The sequence below is a fragment of the Chiloscyllium plagiosum genome, chromosome 1 (genome assembly GCF_004010195.1).
Source record: "Chiloscyllium plagiosum isolate BGI_BamShark_2017 chromosome 1, ASM401019v2, whole genome shotgun sequence".
NCBI classification, from domain to species: domain Eukaryota; kingdom Metazoa; phylum Chordata; class Chondrichthyes; order Orectolobiformes; family Hemiscylliidae; genus Chiloscyllium; species Chiloscyllium plagiosum.
Genome location: NC_057710.1, coordinates 93,465,393 through 93,487,217, shown reverse-complemented (window position 1 = coordinate 93,487,217; position 21,825 = coordinate 93,465,393). Strand labels below are relative to the sequence as shown.

The 21,825-nt window shown below is 39.6% G+C and overlaps 1 protein-coding gene across 4 annotated transcripts in view; it reads right to left on the bottom strand.

The window, feature by feature from the left end:
• The window catches only part of LOC122550725 (BTB/POZ domain-containing protein KCTD8-like), a 374,815-nt gene that overhangs the window by 56,194 nt on the left and 296,796 nt on the right, over positions 1-21,825 (bottom strand). The window lies entirely within an intron of this gene.

The following is a 21,825-nucleotide window of genomic DNA, read 5'->3' as shown; positions in this document are numbered from 1 at the left end:
GCAAACTGTACTTCCCTATGTATTATCATCTCCTATGTGATTGTTCACAGATAAAAAGGGAATGTGTTTCTGTACCTCTCCATTCCATTCTATCTTTCTGTTTTAATTTCTTCTTTCATTCTCCATTTATGTTCATCATGTTTCATTTAGATGGTACTTTTTTTTTTACTTATTTTATCTTTTTACATTTAAGTGTGTCCTTCACTCCTACTTTTCTACACTATCAGTTTTTCTTTGTATCTTTCTTACCTCTTTATCTAATCTTCTGTCCATTATTTCCCATTCCGCTGTGTATATATCACACATACTTTCTCACCTGTTCCTCCAGCTTCTCTCATCTCTCTCAATGGACTGAAGGTACATGTAGAGCTTTCAGATAGGCATCTGTCCTTGAGTGTAAAGTTGTAATTACAGAGTCATATAGTCATGCAACACAGAAAGAGACCTTCAGTTGAACCAGTCGGTACCAACCATAATCCCAGACTAAACTAGTCCAATCTGCCTGAGCTTGGTCCATGTCCCTTCAAACATTTCTTATTCATGTACTTATCTTTTAAATGTTTTAACTATAGCTGCAATCACAACTTCTTCTGGAAGTTCATTCCACACATGAACCATTCTCTGTGTATAAAAGTTGCCCTTCATGTCTCTTCTAAATCTTTCTCCTAATTCTTCAAACCACTTCTATGGAGGAGTGTGATCAACTTGGATTTCCTTCACTTCTTCAATATGGCAAGGAATCATGACAATCTATTTCTTAGACAGCCATTTCCAATAGCAATTAATCAACAATTCTGAAGAAGACAATTATTAAATTTGAAACCTTAACCTTGTTTCTCTCTCCACAAGTGCTGCCAGACGTGCTGAGTTTCTCCAGCGTTTTCTGTTTTTACATCAATTGATTGGTCTGCTTTAACATGCTTTGTTGCAGAGTTGGGAGATAGATTTACAACATGCTTTGCCGTGGGACATTTCTAACCTTATTATGGCCTTCTTTCAGTAAACTGTCTTCAGGATGTTTAGCCAAAATGTTTACAAGCAATAACAGTGATAATCTCTTGCCTGTCAATTTCAAATGAGGAGGATGTGAGAGAAACTGACTGCAAAGCATTTTAGGGCAAGGATCAAGTGGCAGAACAAATTCTCAGAGGGAGCTGACATTAAAGACTGCAGTGAGGGAAACATTGTGAATCGATGCCTACCATCCAAGTAGACAGACTGAAGCTATGTGGATGTAAGAAAATGAGTGGCTGAAGTAGATGTGAGAGAGAGTAGGGAACCTGCAGCAGGGAGGAAATAATCACTAAAGATTAATTCCCAGGAAAGTGTGCTTCAGAATCTACAGAGAAAAATGCATTAGGTTCGGGGAACTTGCTTTGAAAAGTGCTTTAGACTACTCAGTGATCAGAAATGTGACTGAGTTCAAAACTGACAAAAAGGAATCTCCCATAAGAATAAACATTGGCAAGAACTGAATCAGCAAACACGGTGGCTCACAAGATCCAAAGACTTTACAAGGAATTAATAGGCTTCAGAGGGAATAGCAATCCTCCCATCTACAAACGTCTTACAGTGGCACTGTACCTGTTGCCTACAAACTTTCTACAATCAAAGAATATAATGTAAAGAATAGGAGCAGGAATTGATCATACAATCCCTTGAGTTTTCTCCTTCACTCAACGTGATGATGACTGACCTTCTGTCCGATTCCACTTGCCATCCATTCCCAATATCCTTCAATATCCTGAGAAACCAAAAATCTCAGCCTTAAATGTATTCAACAATACAGTCCTCCCAATCTATCTGGGTTAAAGAATTCCAAAAATTCACAACCCTTTTAGTGAAGACATTTCTCCTTATCTCAATCCTACATGATTATCTCCTTATCCTGGGTCTCTTTGTTCGAGAAGCTCCAACCAGGGGAAGCAAACTCTGTGTCATACCTTTCAGAACAGGTTCACAATTTTAATAGGAGCACCGTTCATTTTTCTAAACCCTGAAGAATCTGAACCTGGTTTGATCAGCATCACATGTTATAAAGGTGTAGGGGTGTACAGCACCTTGGAGAGTGAAGGACTGAGAGAGGTTCACAGAGTGCTGGAGAATTTACAATGTAACGTGGAGTCCAACCGCTGGAGTTGCGGATTGCCTGGATACAAAAACAAATTCGAATGTGGCCAATCAGTTTAAATTATACCTCAAAGAAACACCAAACTCCAATTAAGTTTGAATTAAGGTGAATTTTGATTAGAGTTATCGGCATGTTAGGGTAATCTGTTTATAGCTGAAAATGTGTTGCTGGAAAAGCGCAGGTCAGGCAGCATCCAGGGAACAGGAGAATCGACGTTTCGGGCATAAGCCCTTCTTCAGGGCTTATAGAATAGAATAGAATAAAGATGAAGCCATCATTTTATTATGATGGTTTAATTTTTTCTTAAGGAGGAGAGCAGGAGAAGCTGTAGAAGTTTACTGCAACTTGAAGACAGTGAAGGACTTAGAGAGGCACACAGAGCGCTGGAGAATTTACAATGTAACATGGGGTCCAGCCGCTAGGGTAGCTGGTTGCCTGGATACAAAAACAAATTTTAATGCAGCCAATCAGTTTAAATTATACCTAAAAAAATCAAACCCCAATCAAGTTTTAATTTAACATATTGACAATATTAAAAGCCAAAGACACAACCAAATGCTTTGGGGCATAAGACCAGGAAAACTTGAACAGTTGAGAGGAGAACTGCCAAGTCACCAACATCTGCAGACTGCCCAGAAAATTAGCTTTCTTAAAGGTACATTTATCTATCAATGGGGTTCTGGCAGGTGGGATTAGATTTGAAGTTGATTCTCAGATTTGCCAAGGAAGTTTCGAAGGAAAGAAAGAGGCCATACTTTTAGAATTAGCAAATAAATTAGATTTGGGTTTAATCAAGGACAAAAGTTAAGCTGAAATTGTAAGGGAATTACTCAAACACATAGGTGTGTCAGAGAACCAGCCAAGTGCAGTCGAGGTAGAAAAACTGAAATTACAATTGAGGAAAATGGAGTTAAAAGAGAAACAGAGAGATAGAGAGACGATAAAGAGCGAGAAAGAGAGAGAGAGAAGAAAGAGAAAGAGAGAGAAGGTTCTTAGCTGAGCAAAGAGAGGACGAAGAAAAGGAAAAAGAAAGAGAGAAGGTTTTTAACAGAGCAAAAAGAGAGAATTTGAACTTGAGAATTTGCGATTAGTAGGCCAAGTCAAGATAACAGGATGAAGATTAAAAGAGAAAGTAGTGATATATATACGTTCAAACTCTGCCACATCTTGATGAGAAAGATGTCAAAGCCTTCTTTATTTCATTTGAAAAATTGGCTAGGCAGATGGGGTGGTCTGAAGATTAGATTACTTACAGTGTGGAAACAGGCCCTTCAGCTCAACAAGTCCACATAGACCCTCCGAAGAACAACCCACCCCCCTAACATTACAGGCAATTTAGCGTGACCAATTCACCTAACCTGCACATCATTGGACTGTGGGAGGAAATCGGAGTACCCAGAGAAAACCCACACAGACACTGGGAGAATGTGCAAACTCCACGCAGACAGTTGCCCAAGGCAGGGGTTGAACCCAGGTCTCTGGCACTGTGAGGCAGCAGTGCGAACCACTGTGCCACCGTGCCGCCTAATTCTAGTTCAGACTAAACTGATTGGCAGAGCTAGTGAGGTATTTGCTGCACTGTCAGATGAGGGGTCAAGAGATTATGAAGAGGTTAAATAGGCTATTTTAAATGTTTATGAATTGGTACCAGAAGCATACCACAGTGGTTCAGAAACACAAAGAAGGAACCAGGTCAAACTTATGTTGAGTTCAAAAGAATTAAACATAGTCACTTTGATCGATGGGTGTGTGCTTTGAAAATAGATAGGACATTTAAGGCTCTAAGAGAGGTTATTCTGCTGAGGAGTTAAAATAAAATTTCAAGAGTTGGTAAGAATTCACATGAAAGAACAGAAAGTTCCAGAAGTGAGAAGGGCAACAGAATTAGCATATGAGTACATGGTGGTGCAAAAGACAAGCTTCGGACCAGAATGTTGTCCTGTGAGGGATAGGAAGTGGGAGAAGGGGAGGTCAAATACTACGAAACCAAGAGTAGAGAGCACTGGTAAGAATTTACCACAGGATAAAAAAGAATCCCAAGATGGTAGAAAGGAGGTGAAAAGCCTCAGGTGTGTACACTATGGTAAAGTGGGACATGTAAAGTGACAGTGCTGGTCATTGAAGAAAGGCACTGTGGGAAAAGATGTGGTAAAAGAAGCTAAGCCAGTGGCATTAGTGAAGGTAGTAAAGGAGACCCCAAGAAGAGCTAAGCAGCTGCAGGAGAGTGCATAGCCTAGTCTGGGGCTGAGTGTGGAGTCCGTGCCTGATCTCTATAAAGCATTCACTTCTGAGTAAGGTTTATCCAGAAAGAGCAGGGGGAGAAGGACAAGAAGTTATAATCTTGAGAGATACAGGATCTAACCAGTAGTTGATAGTAAGGGATGAGCGATTGCGCACTCTTTTAGATCTGTTTCCCGAGAGTGTGATAATTTTTGGGAATGAAGGACAGAAATTAAGCATTCCCCTATGTAAGATCAGGTTGGAGTGTCAACTCAAGACTGGGGATGTTACAGTGGCAGTGATTGAAAGAGTGTCAGTTCCAGGAATTCAGTTTGTTCTTGGGAATAATTTGGCACTCCAAGGTGGGAGTGACACTGCTTGTTGTGGAAAAGTCCAAGGAAGACCAAGAAACTGAGGAGATAAAACAGAAATATCCTGGTATTTTCACAGACTGTGTGGTAACTAGATCCCACTGTCATAAGTCACAGCATGAAACAAAAAGTAAAGAAACAGATGAAGGAGTTGAGGTTCATTTAGCAGACACCCTGTTTGATGTAATGGTGCAGGAAAAACCTTATTAGGCAGAGGGTCAAACAGAATTGTTTAGTTCTGAAATGCTAAGGGACTCGCAACAGCAAGACAAGACAATAAAAGATATATATGTGGATGCGTACTCCGAAAAGAAGGCAGAAAATTTTCCGGAGAGTTATCATCTGAAAGATAGAATCCTAAGACAGAATTGGAGGCCACGGAAGGTAAATGCAGAGGAGAAATGGGCTGAAGTGCATCAGATTGTGTTCCTGGTAGCATACAGACAGGAAGTGATACAGGTAGCACATGAACTATCTATAGGAGGTCACCTAGGGGTACGAAAGACTTAGGCTGAGGTACAAGAATATTTTTATTGGCCTAGAATGCATAAGGATGTGGTAAACTTTTGCTGTATGTGTCATACATGCCAAATGGTAGGTAAGCCACAGGTGGTAATAAAAACAGACCCTTTGTTGCCAATTCTCACATTTGAAGAACCTTTCACATGGGCTATAATTGATTGTGTAGGTCCCTTCCTGAGAACTAAAACTGGGAATCAGTACTTGTTAACCATAACGGATGTGGTTACCAGATTTTCGGAGGCAATTCCATTATGGAATATCAAGGCAAAAAATGTGGTAGAGGAGTTAGTAGCTTTCTTCACATGGTATGGGCTACCCAGAGAGATTCAGTCGGACCAAGGGTCAAATTTTACTGCTAGGCTGTTTAAGGAGGTTATGAATAGCTTAGGGATACAGAACTTTAAATTCACTGCGTATCATCCTGAATCTCAGGGAGTTTTAGAAAGGTGGCATCAGACTTTGATGACCATGTTGAGAGCTTACTGTCAGGATTACCTGAATGACTGGGATAAAGGTATCCCATTCATATTGTTTGCCATTAGAGATGCCCAAACTTATCTACTCAGTTCACTCCCTTTGAGTTAATATTCGAGCATGAAGTGAGAAGTCCTTTGAAATTAATTAAAGAAAAATTGACAGGACCAAAGTTGGAGATTTCACACTCCAAAGTTGGGTGAGTTAAACAGTACCTAAAGAGGACCTAAAGAGGGCACAGTGTAGAATGAAGCAGATGGCAGATAAAAACTCTGAGACTTGGACATTTTCCCGAGGGGATAACAAGTTAATGCTGTTACCAGTGATAGGAGATCCCTTCAAAGCAAGGTTCAGTGGTCCCTATCAAATTGAGAAAAAGTTGAGTCAGGTGAACTATCTAGTAAAGATGTCAGATAGGAAAAAAAGGTGTCGAGTATGTCATGTGAACATGTTGAAATCGTATTATACTAGAGAGAAAATACTGGAGAAACAGGTGTTAGTTACTGCCCCGCAGAGTGAGGAATCAAATCCAGATGATGTGGATTATGATGTGCCTCAAAATAGACTAAAAAATGGAGAAGTCCTTGAGGAGTGGGATAGGTCAGTAAGATATCTGTCTCAGGAGCATAGAATGGAGTTGAAAAATTTGTTACTGCAGTATGAGGACATATGTAAGAATCTGATGGGAAGGACTAATGCTATTGTACATGAAGTAGATTTGGGGAATACAGCTCCAATAATACAACCCCACTATTGGCTTAATCCTCTCAAAGCCAGACAGGTCCAGATGGAGGTGGAGGCCATGCTCGACAAGGATATCATTGAACCAAGCCGAGTGAGTGGAGTTCGCCGATCATCTTAGTTCCCAAACTGGACGGGATTCAATGATTCTCCATAGATTACCGGAAGTTCAACGCCATTACAAAATCAGACTCATATCCAATTCCTAGATTGGAGGACTATATTGAGAAAGTCAGACAAGCCAGTTACATCACCAAGTTGGACTTAATGTGTGTTTACTGACAGATACCTTTATCAGAGACGGAGAAATAAATTTCTGCATTTGTAATCCCAAATGAGCTATATCAGTTCAAAAAGATGTCCTTTGGAATGAAGATCACACCTGCCACGTTCCAAAGACTCATGAACATAGTTGTGGCTGGGTTAACAAACTGTGCAGTCTGTTTGGATGATGTAGTGATCTTTAGTAAGTCCTGGAAAGATCACATGGTACAGTTGGCAGAGCTCTTTGAATGACTACAATGAGCAAAACTGGTGACAAACTTAAATAAAACTGAATTCACGAAAGCAGAGGTGACCTTCTTAGGACATACATCAGTCATGGAAGGTTGGCCCCATGGAACGCAAAGATGAAGGCCATCGAGGAATTTCCACAACCAACCACGAAGAAAGAGGTGCTTCAATTCTTGGGACTCAATTCTTGGGATTCTATTGGAGGTTTGTTCCAAACTTCAGCAGTGTGGTGGCACCGTTAACCAATTTGCTGAAGAAGAACACAAAGTTTCGGTGGACAGAACACTGCCAGGGAGCATTTGACCATTTGAAAGCAATATTAACCACCAAACCAGTTTTAGCTACACCAAACTGTTCAAAACCTTTTAATGTCACCATCAATGCTAGTGACATTGGAGTTGGGGCTGTACTCCTCCAGGAAAATTAGAATGGGATTGAACTGCCAATTGGTTACTCTTCGAAGAAGATCAACATCCACTAGAGGAAATACTCCACAATCGAAAAAGAATCATTGAGTTTGGTACCAGCCTTACAACATTTTAGTGTGTATGTCATGAATAATGTACCAAAGACGGTTGTGTGCAACGGATCACAATCTGCTTAAATTCTTAGATTGCTTTAATGACAAGAATATGAGACTATTACATTGGAGTCTTATGTTGCAGACTTAAAAAATTCTTAAATCGTACATGTTGCTGGTTGCAATAATGTAATCACAGATTTAACTGATAAAGTTTAGATAAGATTTATATTTATTTATATTTATATTAATGGGAAGAAGTTAAGGTGAATTTTGATTAAAGTTATCGGCATGTTAGGGTAATCTGTTTAAAGAATAGAAAAAAGATGAAGCCACCTTTTCATTATGATGATTTAATTTTTTCTTAAGGAAGGGAGGTATTATGAAGGTGTACAAGTTTACTGCACCTTTAAGAGAGTAAAGGACTTAGAGAGGCACACAGAGTGCTGGTGAATTTACAATGTAGCGTGGGGTCCAACTGCTAGAGTAGCTGATTGCCTGGATACAAAACAAATTTGAATGCAACCAATCAGTTTAAATTATACCTAAAAAAAAAATCAAACTTCAATCAAGTTTGAATTTAGCGTATTGACAATACTAAAAGCCAAAGACACTCCCTGATGCTTTGGCATATAAGACCAGGAAAACTTGACCAGTTGAGAGGAGAACTGCCAAGTCACCAACATCTGCAGACTGCCAGGAAAATTAGCTCTCTTAAAGGTACATTTGACTAGTGAAAGGGAAGTCCTAAGAAAAAGAAAATCTACCGACAAAGCTACAAAGGGAAGATTCAACAGCTGCCTGGATTTGAAATTTGAATTTTGGTAAATCTTAATTGGCAGCTTTATTGGACTAGTATTATAGAAGGGAAAATAAATGAGAGGTTAGAGGAAGGAGTTGTAAATAGTTGTTAGTTAATTATTCTTTGTTACACTTTAAGAAATAAAGTTGTTAATTTTACTTTAACTAGTTCTTGGTCTCTCGACTGCACAGGGTAAATCTTTTCTGTGTTGCTGGTTTAAATCCTGCCATGGCAGCTGATGGAATTTGAATTCAATGAAAATATCTGGAATTAAGAGTCTCATGATGACCGTGAATTCATTGTCAATTGTTGGGAAAAACTCATCTGGTTCACCAATGTCCTTTAGGGAAGGGAACTGCCATCATTACCTGACCTAGCTTATATGTGACTCCAGACCCACAGCAATGTGGCTGATTTTTAACTGCACTTTGGGCAATTAGGGATGGGAAATAAATCCTGGTCAGCGATGCCCTCATCCCATGAATGAATGTTATAAAGATCAGCACTGACCTTACTGAAGAGTGGAGCAGGCTCCTTGCTCTGTCAGGAAGGTGGGGCTGATAATACACACTCTTCTCTGAGTCATTGCAATCCATGTGATGAGAAATTGTTTGATTTTCAAAGGAAAGAATATAAATGTGATTCAAATTTCTGAGAAAAAGAATTTGAATTTGCATTGTGGTTGAGCAAAGCAAATGTCCCTTGGTGTTTCATAGTTCAGTTTAACAGTAAAGAATGAGTCAGGAGGAGAGGGATTAATACATGAGATGGAATGTTGTTTTGTGGTTGCTATAAAATGGTTCCAAAATTTGACACAGCTACGATGAAGCATTTGTAATATATTTCCAAGCCAGGATGTGCATAACATAGAGATACTTTTTTTCATTGTGATGATACTGTTACTTTAAGAGGTTATGTTGTCCTGATTTTTTTAAAAGACAGGTTGTAAGGCAGAGGTGTCAAGCTGTCTTTAAGAAAGTAAACCATTTGTGAGGCCTTAGGTTTTTTCTTAAACTTGGAACAATGAAAGCAGCCTGGGTGTGACTCGCTCTCACAGACCAAGCTCTAGCTTCTTTTGTAGCTTTTAGCTTTAATTTAGAGCAAAAGCCTTTGGAGTCTCAAAAGAATTGGAAGCTTCAGTGAATGTCTCCTGACTGCTACACTGTCTGAATCTTCTCCTGATGCTTTTTCTTTTCTGGATTGGAGAACTGCACGTGAGAATCTGTGTCTGGATTTTTCTTTTAGCCAAGGGTGTATTTATGGGATGTTTGGGATGTTATTATACTGGAACAGTTAGTTGGTAATTGGTACTGTATCTATTATTAAGTTAAGTTTTCCAATAGCTTAGTTATTTTAATTCCTCTTTCTTTTGTTTATATTTTAACTATAGTGTTTAAATAAATTGTGTTTTGCTTAACGTCGAATAGTTTGACCAGTCACATCACATCTGGAACACAGCACTTCACATCTACCTTTAAAATAAGAAAATGTTAGGATTTAGGTGCTCTTCTTAAAATAAATTGGCGGGGGGGAGGCGTCTGGCCTGTCCATTGACACAGCACACCTGAGGCTCTTGTCCTTCCATTTGTTATAGAACATTATGTATAAAGCAAATATGGTAGTCACAGTATGACAGTGGCAGACTGAATGGGTATTTTTCCAAGGGGATGAAGCTAGGCTGTTCAGCAGTGGTATCAAGAAACATCTTTTTCCCAGAAATGATTGTAGAAACGCAGAACTCTCTCTTTCCCAAAAGATTGAGAGTATTCGGGCAATTGATGTTTTCAAGACTGTAGTAGATATATATTCAGTCAGGGTATCAAGTTTTATGGAGCAAAGGTAGGGAAATTGAGTTAAAATGCAGGTGAACTATGATCTGAACTGAATGTTAGAACAGAGTCAAGGGTTTGAATGGGCTACACAACTTTCTCATGTTCCTATGTTTGATCAAGCAGACATTTTTTACATTGGCTCTGTCGAGCACCTTGAGTATTGTTGAAACTGCACTCATCCAAGCAAGTGGAGAAAAATCCATTACACTCTTGACTTACACCTTAGTAGAGAGGGAATCAGGCTATACTAGCTACATCATATATGTGTCATATTCAGTTGAGCAATTAGATAATTGTTGATAGTTAGGGATTTAGCAGTAGTTGAGATAATTAGCCATTGTATCATTGGCCACTTCCGAGCATTTGTCTGATATAAATGTTACAAGTCACCTGTCAGCCCAAGCTTGGATGTTGTCCAGGTTGTGTTGCATGCAAGCAGGTCATTGAAGAAGCAACTAAAGATGATTGGGTTGAGAGCACTTTCCTGCTAAAGTGTTGCAGTGAAGTCCTTGGGTTGTATGTATTGGTTACCAATCCTTGAGCTAAGAAGGAGTCAACAAGGAGGTTTTCCTCGGATTTTCATGAATTCAGTTTCACTAGGATTCCTTGGTACCTCATCTTACTGTTTTAAATTTTATTGTATTAAATCTGGGGCCTTAATAAGGCTTAGAGAAGCAGTTTAGTTCACTAATATCAAAAGGCGAAAAGTAATTTGAAACTGTGTTCTCTTTCAATTTTTCTCTCTAATGAGTTGTGTACTTCCTTTCCTGACACATGAGACCAGATAAATGACACTTTGGGTTTAGCTTTGAATATACATTAAATAAATAATATTAAATGTCAAATATAAGCTCTCTAGGGTATTGCCAGAGATAGAAAGTTACTGTAAAGAAGAGAAATCTCAAATGCTATTGACGATGAATATTGAGAGGTAATCTGATAAATGCCTTCCAAATTATGAAAGGTTATGACAAGATAATTACTGAAATGTTAATCAGAGAATAAAATAAGATTATCACGAAAGTAAGTGTTTGGAATTGGAATTCCCCACTACCGAGGATGATTGAAACAATCTGCCTCTTTAAGTGAAATTTAGAAAGTAAATACTTAAAACTGTTGACAGTAAATAATCAGTGGACATGGTCCGAGCATTGGTGCAAACCTGACAGATTAAGTGGGCTGTTTCTGTTCTAGACTGCTCCATATAAAACCCCATATAAAGCTCCATACAAAATGCAGCACTGGAAAGCCAAGAACCATTTTAACAGACCATGAATATAGTTGGATTAATTTCAATGTATTTCACTATTTTAAACACATAGTTAACCACAGTGTCTATTTACAACTCAAGATCAATAGCTTTGAATCAATTTTGTTATGTCATCATTTTATTAACAGTTAGATGCGGAGTAATTGTCAAAGGCGGAAAGCCACTATAAAAATGATTCTGACCAATGCACTTTTCTACATCTAATCTATTGCTGTATAGTGCGGAATAATCACATAATGTACATCATAGGATGACTGCAAAACACATCAACTAGGAAATTAGTCTCCAGGTCTCATCTGCATCATATTAGTGAGCTGTGGTTGCCAATTAGACATTCTGGTACTGCTTGTAGGTCATAGAGTTCTCAACATCATCTGGCAGGGGAGGTAAATTTTCCCAGTACTCCTAACCCTGTATTAAGGTTATCAAAAAAAATCATTAAAACTTGTGTTGTTTGATTGCCCCCTTTGATCCCTTTAAAGAGCATTAGTCAGGCTACTGTAGATGTGTAAAAATTGCACAGTGTATGGTTCACCCAGGTTTTGCTGAATATGATGTTGAAATCCCAAACAGTCATTAGGCCTAATTGGTTTATGTCAGACTGAAATTGAGCATGGAAATTTGCGTTCTGAAATTACTACCCTGTGCCCCCACCCCATACCTATATTTCTCTCCAGAAGTAGGGTGCAATGAGGACCTATTTTTCCTTGTAAAGTGGATATCAACTGTATGGAGTCCAGCACCAACTTTATGGACCTTAGGACAGGGACAATCCTTTATCTATCAGCTCGGTAAACAAAGTTATCAATGTTTAGTTGCATTTTAGTTATGTTTATATTTAGCTAACCACAATTGCCATCAGTGGCTGGTGATGTAGGAAATAATTTTTGATTGACACCTTCTTAAAGTTATGAGCAGTGCAATGGAGATTACGGAATACTTGCTGCCCAGGAAAATTATAACCATGCATTAATATACAAGTGTGATGGTGCTCCATTCACTGCTAACCAAAAGCTGGTTATATTTCTAAGCTTAGACCTCTGCCAATACTTTAAAGTATTAAACTGTTACAATTAAAAGTTTTGTTTCACCACATGGGTACTTATTAAAGCTAATGTACTGGTGCAATTGTGTTACAGGTGATGTGAAGACAAAACAGGTCTCAGACAATCATGTCAAAATACTCTCCCATTACTGATCCCTAGCCTATCCCTGTAGATTACAGGGCTTGCTTCCACATTGTAGGGAATTGTATGATAACTTGTTACAATGTAATTCTTACAACCTGATTCTTGGGTTAAGTTATGCAAGTTATGCCAGTGAAAATTGTACAGTATGCCTCGCATAGAGAACCCACAAACAATTCCCTCCTTTATAATCACTTAACTAGTTCTGCTGCACACTGACATAAGCTGTTTATTTTTCACACCAACAATCTTTGTGATACTGTAACATTAAGCTTGCTAAGTAATTTATCCAGTGAAGGATAGAATGGTGTTGAGATCATCCATTTGATACGCTCTAACATAGCATCTAGCTCACTTCCCTACAGCTATGTTCTCCTGCAAGATATACCACAATTATTGTAATTCTTGAATATGTACAGTTTACATTAGTACTGTTGTGAGATGTATCTCAATGGTAGTGTTCTAGACCCTGAACTGAACTCCAGATAGTCCTGAAAGTATGGGTGGGTGGTTGAATGTTTGAATATGAGGTTGATATCAAGTAGGATGCATACATCCAATGCAAGGTGAACAGTCATCTCCATCTGTAGAGTTAGTTGTCCTAGTGGCCTAACTGCAATAACCCATGTTTAACAAAAAGGGCTTTATTATGGAAACAATCTGCTGGATGTAAGGCAGTTGCAGATATGTTTTGATTACCATGCACCACAGAAGAGGAGGTAAAGGCAGAAATGGCAGTAAACCATTTGTCGTTTTTCCTTACTTTTTTCCTCCAAAATGTTCCCTTTTCATAGCTCCTGAAATCGTTATCTGCCTTATGGTGGTACAGCTCCAGAAATGCCAATTACTCTTTAACATACTATTCAATAGGTAGTGAAATTGAGAAATGAATTGTAGCAAGCTCGGTGACTATGGAAGGTATCACTTATCCTACACAGCCCATAAAAGCACTTGGTTCCAATGGAATTTACTGTATAGCAATTAGAAGCAGGTACCTTTGCTGATATTTTACTCTCTAAGCTAGAGGTTATGCTGCTACCATCAGCAATATTCTTCAACAAGTTTCTTTTGTAATGTTGATTGTTTTCAACCCAGAATTCTTGCCTGAGGCAGCATTTCTTTCTCCTTTTCACTTGCTCATCTTCATTAAAATTGGCAACTGATAGTTCAGCGGCAAAACTTCTTACCATGTGTACAAGAAAATGCTCCAGTTGGATCTTCCAACGCAGTCTGTGATAATTTAACTCTGCACAGAGTAAAAATAAAACCTGATATCTTTCTGTTTACCCGGCAAAGTCCATTCAATAAATGAAAAGGTAAGACATAACATCAACTATAATACTGACCAATCAACTCTGCACCAATCACCAATTATTATTGAGCATTTAAAAGCTCAGTTTCAGCTTGCACTGAACTGTAACTGAGGTTTACCACCTTTCCAATGGAAAGAGAAAAAGCTCTTAAGTGTGTAATGAGTCCAGAAATAAGGTATCACCTCCATTCCCTGCTAAACACTACAAAACATTACATTCTTTTTAGTACTGGTTTGTTGATTGGACACTTTGGCTTCAAAGATGTTTGAAGATGGCACCATTTTACAATTGTAAAGTGAGCATTGAAATGTTCAGTATTGTTGGGCAAATGCGTATGTACGTTTTGCAGTTCAGTAAAGGCTCTGATCAAAGTATTCCAGTGTTGGCCTCAATCAAGCATTTGACATTTCCTTTTTTAAAAAAAGGATCATTAACTACACAAAGACCCTGCCAGATGACCTGCACTATTCAACTTCTCCACCTTGAATCAACTCAGGTTTGCAACAAAGTAAAGGTGACTTTGCTGAAGACTTCTAATGAAAGATTAGAGTTTCAATGTGAGGAGCAGAACATTTGGAGGGGATTTGAAGATTTATTTTTCAACCAGAGGGTGGTGGGTTGGTGGAACTCACCACTTAAAAGGGTAGTAGAGGCAATAACTGTCAAAACATTTAAAACATACAGTCGACCACTTGAAATGCTATAGTATACATGGGCAATTGCTGGAAAATGGGATTGTAATAGATAGGTGCAGTGACTGGAGCTGGCACGATAATGTCTAAGACTGTTATTGTTGATGTGAAACATTGGGGCTATCTTTTGTTTCTGCTTAGTTGTCAATTTCATGGAGTTTCATTGACGGTTTCTCGCAGTGAGACCCAGCAACTTTTCTCACACTATCATCCCCAACCTGTCTCGTTAACTACCTACCCATGCCCTGTGATGCCCTTCTCACTTGATGATAATTGGAGTTTACTATTCTCCATACTCAGAAGAATTTGCTAGTGTCAAGATCTCTTGGAATACACTGGCATTCGTGGAGCCCATTTCAACTTTAAAAAGGTCATTGTGGTCAGAGGAGCAAGCGATGAGCTGAAGTTACCTGATACTTGCTCAGATTTGAGAGGAGGGGCAGCAGCGTTTTGATAAGGGAAGTTATTTGGGTGGAACTGTGAAATAAGAAAGGGATGATCACTTTATTGGGATTGTATTACAGACCCCTAATAGTTAGAGGGAAATTGAGAAACAAACTTTTAAGGAGATCTCAGCTATCTGTAAGAATAATGGGGTAGTTATGGTAGGGAATTTTAACTTTCCAAACATAGACTGGGACTGCCATTAGTGTTCAGGGTTTAGATGGAGAGGAATTTGTTAAGTGTGTACAAGAAAATTTTCTGATTCAGTATGTGGATATACCTACTAGACAAGGTGCAAAACTTGACCTACTCTTGGGAAATAAGGCAGGGTAGGTGACTGAGGTGTCAGTGGGGGAGCACTTTGGGGCCAGCGACCATAATTCTATTAGATTCAAATTAGTGATGGAAAAGGATAGACCAGATGTAAAAGTTGAAGTTCTAAATTGGAGAAAGGCCAATTTTGACGGTATTAGGCAAGAACTTTCGAAAGCTGATTGGAGGCAGATGTTCACAGGTAAAGGGACGGCTGGAAAATGGGAAGCCTTCAGAAATGAGATAACAAGAATCCAGTGAAAGTATATTCCTGCTAGGGTGAAAGGAAAGGCTGGTAGGTGTAGGGAATGCTGGATGACTAAGGAAATTGAAGGAAAAAGAAGGAAGCACATGTCAAGTATAGACTGGATAGATCGAGTGAATCATTAGAAGAGTATAAAGGCAGTAGGAGTATACTTAAGAGGGAAATCAGGAGGGCAAAAAGGGAACCTGAGATAGCTTTGGAAAATAGAATTAAGGAGAATTCAAAGGGTTTTTACAAATACATTAAGGGCAAAAGGGTAACTAAGGAGAGTATAGGGCCCTTCAAAGTACAGCAAAGTGGCCTTTGTGTGGAGCCGCAGAAAATGGGGGAGATAATAAACAAGTATTTTGCATCATTATTTACTGTGGAAAAGGAAGATATAGAATGTAGGGAAATACATGGTGACATCTTGAAAAATGTCCATATTACAGAGGAGGAAGTGTTGGATATCTTGAAACACATCAAGGTGCATAAATCCCAAGGACCTGACCAGGTTTACCCTAGAACTCTGTGGGAAGCTAGGGAAGTGATTGCTGGGCCTTTTGCTGAGATATTTGTATCATTGATAGTCACAAGTGAGGTGCTAGAAGACTGGAGGTTGGCTAACGTGGTGCCACTGTTTAAGAAAGTTGGTATGGACAAGCTAGGGAACTATAGACCAGTGAGCCTGATGTTGGTGGTGCACAAGTTGTTGGAGGGAATCCTGCGGGACAGGATGTACTTGTATTTGGAAAGGCAAGGACTGATTACGGATAGTCAACATGGCTTTGTGCGTGGGTAATCATGTCTCACAAACTTGATTGAGCATTTTGAAGAATAACAAAGAAGATTGATGAGGGCAGTGTGGTAAATGTAATCTATATGGACTTCAGTAAGGCGTTCGACAAGGTTCCCCATGGGACACTCGTTAGCAAGGTTAGATCTCATGGAATACAGGGAGAACTAGCCATTTGGATACAAAACTAGCTCAAAGTTAGAAGACAGAGGGTGGTGGTGGATGGTTGTTTTTCAGACTGGAGGCCTGTGACCAGTGGAGCTGGCCTTCTACTTTTTGTCATTTACATAAATGATTTGGATGCAAGCATAAGAGGTATAGTTAGTAAGCTTGCAGATGACACCAAAATTGGAGGTGTAGTGGACAGCGAAGAAGGTTACCTCAGATTACAACAGGATCTTGATCAGATGTGCCAATGGGCTGAGAAGTGGCAGATGGAGTTTAATTCAGATAAATGCGAGGTGCTGCATTTTGGGAAAGCAAATCTTAGCAGGACTTATACACTTAATGGTAAAGTCCTCGGGAATGTTGCTGACCACAGTGACCTTGGAGTGCAGGTTCATAGCTCCTTGAAAGTGGAGTCGCAGGTAGATAGGATAGTGAAGAAGGCGTTTGGTATGCTTTCATTTATTGGTCAGAGTATTGAGTACAGGAGTTGGGAGGTCATGTTGCGGCTGTACAGGACATTGGTTAGGCCACTATTGGAATATTGCTTGCAATTCTGGTCTCCTTCCTATCGGAAAGTTGTTGTGAAACTTGAAAGGGTTCAGAAAAGATTTACAAGGATGTTGCCAGGGTTGGATGACTTGAGCTAAAGGGAGAGGCTGAACAGGCTGGGCCTGTTTTCCCTGAAGTGTTGGAGGTTGCAAGTGACCTTATACAGGTTTACAAAATTATGAGAGGCATGGATAGGGTAAGTAGGCAAAGTCTTTTCCCTGGGATCGGGGAGTCCAGAACTAGAGGGCATAGATGAGAGGGGAAAGATATAAAAGAGAACAAAGGGGCAACTTTTTCACAAAGAGAGTGTACGTGTATGAAATGAGCTGCCAGAGGAAGTGGTGGAGGCTGGTACAATTGCAACATTTAAAAAGCATTTGGATGGGTATATGAATAGGAAAGGTTTGGAAGGATGTGGGCCAGGTGCTGGCAGGAGGGACTCGATTGGGTTGGGATATCTGGTCGAATGGACAGGTTCCATTCTGTACACCTCTATGACTCTATTTCAAGAATTGTCGATGTATAATTTCCTCCTGGCACACTACATATTAATGAGGCGAGGTTTGCACTTAATGAGGCCTATAACAAGCAATAATCCCCATAATTCTGCAACGTCTCCCTCCTGAGTGGGAGCCTTGTCTTGGTGTCTGGAACTCTGAAATGCAATGAGTTGCTCCTTACATCAACATAGTCATCACCTGACTTCTCATGCAATTTTTCCTGATTTCTCATCATGACTCAAGTCATTTAGAGCCCTCTAAGATTCAGCCAATTAACTCTGCTTTCTTTTCCACAGACGATGGCAGATATGCTAAATATTTCCAGCATTTTCTGTTGTCATTTCAGGTTAGCAGCACAGCATTTTGCTTTGTAACTATTGTTATTATTTACAAGCTATATTTAATGTATGAGATACCAATTTTAATATTTCCTTTTATATCTTCCTTTAGCAGTGGCTGCTCTCTCTTCCATTCCTGATCTAGACACTGTTGTGTACAGTTTTCATAAATAAACTACCATGTGCTGTAAATAATTCATCACTAACATGCAGTAATTATTTATTAAGGTTAAATATCTGATTTCCCCTGTCATGTTGAAAATAATATTTTCCTGTACATCCAAGTGTTGTTTACTGAACAGGTTGTGCTTTCTTGGTAAATGCTGTGTTAGAATCGGTGAGGAATTCACTTTTTCTGCCAGCTAACAAATCAGCTACCCGTTTTACAAACCAATGGAATTGTAAACTGGTCAATGTGTCAAATGAGCAAAGGTCAACCACCATCCAGATAACACATCTCTATAGAAATTTAAAAATGCAACAATAACAATTTTGATATCAACATTAGAATTCTGGGCCAAAAATGTTTGGCCAAATGTGGGAGACAAAATAATTATAAACCCTAGGAAATAGGTTCTACCACCATTATTCATTCATGGTGGAACTGCGTTATGATGAAAGATTGAGAAACTGGGCTTGTATTCTCTGGAGTCTGCAAAAATGAAAGACAGTCTCACAGAGATTTAGGAATTTTCCTTTATTGTTCTGTGAGTCTACTTGTGCGAGGCGGGCATCGCTGGCTGGCCAGCATTAATTGTCTGTCCCTAGTTGCTCTTTAGAAGGCGGTGGTGAGCCGCCATTTTAACCACAGCAGTCCACATGCTGTAGGTAAACTCACAAGGCTATTAGGAAGGGAATTCCAGGATTTTGACATATTTCCAAATGGCGATATATTTCCAGTGGGGAGTGGGCAGTCACTCAATGGAGAGCTTGCAGCTAGTGGTGTTCTCAAGTTTCTGCTGCTCTTGTTCTTCTAGGTGGAAGTAATTGTGGGTCTGAAAAGTATTTATTGTTAAAGGGATACTTAGAGTAGGTACAGAGAGGATGCGTCCCCTTGACTGTGTGGTCAAGAATCAGAGGACCAATCTCAGAGTGAAAAACAAGGCATTTAGGACCGAGGTTAGGTGAAGTTTCTTTACTCAGACTGTGGCAAATCTTTCAAATTCTCTACACCAGCAAACTGTGCAAGCTCAGTCATTAATTATGTTCAAGACTGAGATTGATAGATTTCTAGTAACTAATGACACCAAGGGATATGACGTTGATGTAGATGATCAGCCATGATCTAGAATGGTGGAACATCCTTAATGGGCTGAATGGCCTATTAATGCACTTATGTTCTTATGTGTGCACAATACAGACAAGACAAGCAGTTATTCCCTATCTCTAATTGCCTTGGGAAGATGTGGTGTTGAGAACCATTATAATATGAACAGTGAACAGTATTGCTACATTTGGAGCTCACCAATAGAGTCCTCAAGTAACTGGTAAAGTAATTGTCTTGAGCCTGGGCTCGTACAGCTGGCTCATTTTGTACCCCTTTTGTTCAAAATAATCAGAAATCATCTGAATTTGGAATCAAAAGCACAATGGTTATGTTTGTATATGATAGAAGTGGTAAACCCTATGGTCTTTAGTTATTTGATCATTTGCTGTTTAAGTATGTCTGTTGAGTGTTCTCGGCTTTCAGGCTGTTAATTAAGCTGTACATTATTACAGAGCAACATTAGCACAAAGCTGGTAGCCCAAGATGAAACACTTCAAAGCAACGGAAAATAAAGCTTTTGTTCAGTCATAGAAACAATTGTGTTGTGCGGTCGAGAATCTGCAAATGTCGGAGGCAGAAACCACAAGAGATTCCAGAGCTGAAAAGGAAGCGACCAGAAGATTTGTAAATATTTGGGAATTCTCAGCAGAGAAATGGTCAAATGAAAGTCAATAAAGAGCAATACAAAACGCTTCACATGATGATTACTTAAATGGCAAAGAATGGGCATGGGAAATGAAAGAGACCTTGAGATTCTGATTGACAATGACGCTCAATGGCAGTTAATAAAGAAAAGCAAATATATATAAGTAGAACAATGCATCACAGCAACAGGCCCTTTGGCCCACCATGGCTGCACCATGATGCCATTAAAAAGCATATACAGTATTATCAAAAGGTCAATGTAGAGCTGCCATATTGAAGTAATTTTAACTGCTTGCAATCTTAGCATCCTAGTCAACCTATAACTGAACATCTGACTCCGTATTCTGTCATCACAAGGACTGTCTACTGCTACCTCTGTATTAGTCTTGCCTTAGTGTCTTAGGTTATCTCCCACTAAAACCTTCATTCATCTTTTTGGTGGCTTCAGACTTAAGTATTCCAAAGTGCTAATAAACACTCTCCTAACTTCCACCCATGTTTAAATTTAGCTTATCCAAAACTCTGCTGCTCAAATCCTAACACTCACAAGTTCTGTTTATTAATCACCATTGTTGGACATAACCTCATTCAACTAGGCCACAATATTCGCCCCTAATCCTTTCATCTGTCCTCTTTTAAGGCTCTCTTCAAAGCTTATCTAGTCATAGAGTCTTGGGCATAGAGATCTACAGCTCAGAAAAAGGCTCTTTGGCCCTCGAGTCTCGGTTGATCAAAAATAGGCATCTGACTATTCTAATCTCATTTGCCCAAACTTGTCCCATAGCCTTGTACGCTTTGGCATCACAGGTGTACATCCAAGTACTTCTTAAGTGTTTTGAAGTATATCTACCGCCCTCTGGGTGAAAAAGATTATCTTCATGTCCCCTCTAAACCTTCTGTCCCTTATCATAAATGTATGCCCTCTAGTCATTGATCCCTCTCTCAAGGGAAAAAATTCCTTCCTGTCTCCCTTACCAATGCATCGCATAATTTCATATTTCTCAATCATGTGCTGCTCAGTCTCTGTTCCAAGGTAAACTACCCCAGTCTGTCTAAACTCCCTTCGTAACTGAAACTCTCCAGCCAAGGCAACAACCTGATAAATTACCTCTGCACCCTCTCCAGTGCAATTACATCCCTCCTATCATGTAGATTCCAGCAGTGCACAAAATACTCTCACTACAGATTAATCAACATGTGTAGAGTTTCAGCATAACCTCCCTGCTCTAAAACTCTGTGACTTCTTAACCATTTTATCTGGCTGACTTCTACTTTAAGGAAGTACTAGCCATGCACACCAAGGTGCCTGTGATCCTCAATGCTTTCCAGGGTCCTTTGTTTGTCCTGCCCAAGTGCATCACCTCACACTCATCTGATTAAACTCCATTTATCACTAATCAGTCCATCTCACTTTACATGTACCACAAACTGCAAAAGTCCCAACAATAATCTCTGTGGAGCCCCACTGGACTTCCAGTCACAAGAACACATCTTGACCATCATCTTTCAAGTGGACAGGGCCTGGGAAATGAATATTCAAGGATATACGTGTGATCGTAAGGACAGACTGAAGGGCAGAGGGGGTGGGGTGGCCTTGTTGGTAAGGGACGATATTCAGTCCCTTGCGCGGGGGGACCTAGACCTAGAGGAGATGTAGAGTCAGTGTGGATAGAGCTTCGAAATACTAAGGGTAAAAAGACCCTCTTGGGAGTCATGTACAGGCCCCCAAACAGTAGTCTAGATGTCGGATGTAAGTTAAATCAGGAGCTGAAATTGGCCTGTCGCAAAGATGTCACTACAGTTGTTATGGGGGATTTTAACATGCAGGTAGACTGGGAGAATCAGGATGGTATTGGGCCACAAGAAAGAGACTTTGTGGAGTGCCTCAGAGATGGATTCTTAGAGCAGTTGGTGCTGGAGCCGACCAGGGAGAAGGCAATTCTGGATCTGGTATTGTGTAACGAACCAGAATTG